We start from the raw sequence: 2577 nt of genomic DNA on the forward strand, positions 1-2577 counted from the left end.
TGCTGCTAATCTCCAGCAAGGTGCCTGCCACCAAGTGAGCGCTGGAGTTGCCTAGAGACTTCTAGGTATGGGTCTGGAGTACTAGCATGAGCAGCAGGATATAGGAGTTCTATTCCTGCGCCGCAACTTCCTTGCTGTGTGCCCTGGGCCAAGTCATTTGCTGCTCTATGCCTCAGTTTCCCCATCCGTAAAGAGCCCCTCTATACAGCCCTTGCAGGTCCCTTTGAGGAAAGGCGTTAGTGAGTTAATTTTCCTTTGTAGGTGGGCTGAACAAGAAAGCTCAGCTCCACGTCGTCAAAGGCTGGGGGCTACTCAGCTCTGTGGTTTTCATTCAACCGCAGGCTCTTGTGCTAGACCAAAACAAACTTTATAGCTCCTTATTTCGAGAAAGTCCATCTCACACGTTTATAGCAGCAAATGAGTTACGCAGCGAGTGAAATTTAGCCGGGCGCAGTTACGGTATCACAGCAAACTGCTCCCCACTGAGTGCAGGCTCTCCCTCCTTCCCGTAAACACTGCTCAACTGCTACTCCACTTCTTAGAAACCTCACCACAGAAAGGCCAAGTAAGATCAGAGTGTCAAGCCCCGCAGGGACCGATGCAGTGATAGTCACTATGCTTCCTGCTGCAGCTTATGTCTATTTCCCGGCCAGGCCAGCTCAGTAGGAGGGAAATGCTGTCAGGGAGACATGACATCCAAATGGCACAAAGTACCAAGGAGAGCACACAGCCTAATACGGTCATTTGTCAGGTAGGCATAACTCTCACTGAGGCTGGGAGTTAAATCCATCTAAGATTCTGGTTCAGAAAAACATTTAAACATGTGCTGAAGCCCTGGGAAGTCAATGGCACCTAAATGGGTATGTTTACACTGCAGCTGGGAGCACCCTAGAAAATAGCAGTGTGGATGTCTTGGTACCGGGTGGAGGCTAGCGTTAGCCACACGATCTTAGACCCCGGGGGTAGAATGGGCTTGAGCTTAGGTGGCTAGCTGGAGCCTCTGCCAGCACCAGGTAAAAATTCCAAAGTCCTGCCCCAGCATGCACTGGGCTGGATTTTCTGGAAGCCGGTCTCTTCTTCAGTTTTCCCAAAATCTTGGCATCTAGGTGGGGAACGTCCCCAACACAGTGTCAAGAGCCCTGATGGGCAACAGAGATGCAACAAAACCTATTGGCACTATTCTCCACTTCGGCAGCACCGGAGGTTCCTGTGCTTTATTAGATAGGTTATTCCGCAAAGCAAGGTGCACCCGCAGTCTGGGCTTGCACCTGTGTTCGCTAACCTCACTCTGCCTGGCTATTGCCCACGAGGTGCAATTGCGCTGCTAAGCTCCAGTTCCTACACTGTCCCACAGGAAGTGCTGCTCAAAAGCGAGTGCTTCCTGGGAAGTGATGTAAATAGCTTTGTGGCAGCTACGTCCTATATAGAGGAGCTGCTGTAGTTACGTCAGTAGTGTGGTGCTGTATTTGTTTACTCTTACATGGCAACCATGCAATGATTTAGTTAGGCTGGATGCCAAAGATATGCGGCATGGTCTACTTGAATGCATCCTCTCAGCAGCATCTGCTACAGGGCTCTTACGATACCCTGATCATAACTTACAGCTGTCCCAAGCACCTAAATCCCTTTTGAAAATGAGAGCTAGGCTCCTAAATCAGTTAGGTGTTTCAACGCTGAGCACCGCAATGCCTAAATATCTTTCAAAATCTGGCCTTATGTCAGGCTTTTCATCCCTCGAGCTTCAAGTGCCTTACATATATACTATACAACAATATCTTTCTCTCCATTTTACGGATGAGAAAACTGAGGTAGGGGGAGATGACATGACTTGCTCAAGGTCATTTGGTGACTCGGTAGCAGAACTGGATAGACCCAGTTCTGCTGACTCCCATGCCCTGTGGCTTCCTGATGCAAAATAAAAGCCAGGGGGAAAACCTAAAACACAAATATAAATCATGGGCTTTTGGGGTATTTATTCAGGACTTGAACTCAGAACCTGGAAAATGCAGCAACAGCAAGAGAAACACTGAATTACACAACAGAGGAAGGAGATTACACAGGTAATGGTCTCTCATCTCCATCAGTAGGAAACACGTGAAAATGGGGCCCAACGTACTGCTCCAATACCTCCCCTCACACGCCTTTCCTAGCAGTGGAGCCCAACCTAAACCTGGGTGGTTCTGACACGTTCCTAGAGCTCCGCCTCATCCTGAGTGACAGCCTTCCTTGCCCTTTGCTTTCAATAACCATCAGGGCATATGTGATAACAAAGGATAGCCAGAAACAATCCATGGTGATCCTGGTGGCCAGCCCAAACCACTCCAGGGGGCTGAGGGAAAACCAGGCTTCTTTCGAGACCCGGTAAGCCAGGGCCACGATGAGGCAGTTAGCCAGGTCATAGAAGGTGACCCATGCGACATAGGCGAACATGCCCATGTAGAGCCGCTTCTGGACTGAGTAGATGAGGAAGACACACACAGGGTAGGTCATGACAGCCAGCATGATGGCTGTATAGTAGCAATACGGTAGCATCTTCCCCACTTCGGTTAAGTTGAAGGGCTTGATTTGTGCCATGTC

At 49.4% G+C, this 2577-nt stretch overlaps 1 pseudogene; it reads right to left on the reverse strand.

Moving 5' to 3' along the window:
- Positions 1 to 2080: 2080 nt before the first annotated feature.
- On the reverse strand, positions 2081 to 2574 carry LOC113409420 (annotated as a pseudogene).
- Between the last annotated feature and the right edge of the window lie 3 nt (positions 2575 to 2577).

Source organism: Terrapene carolina, unplaced genomic scaffold (genome assembly GCF_002925995.2).
Source record: "Terrapene carolina triunguis isolate 2854851 unplaced genomic scaffold, T_m_triunguis-2.0 Scaffold33247, whole genome shotgun sequence".
Taxonomy (NCBI): domain Eukaryota; kingdom Metazoa; phylum Chordata; order Testudines; family Emydidae; genus Terrapene; species Terrapene triunguis.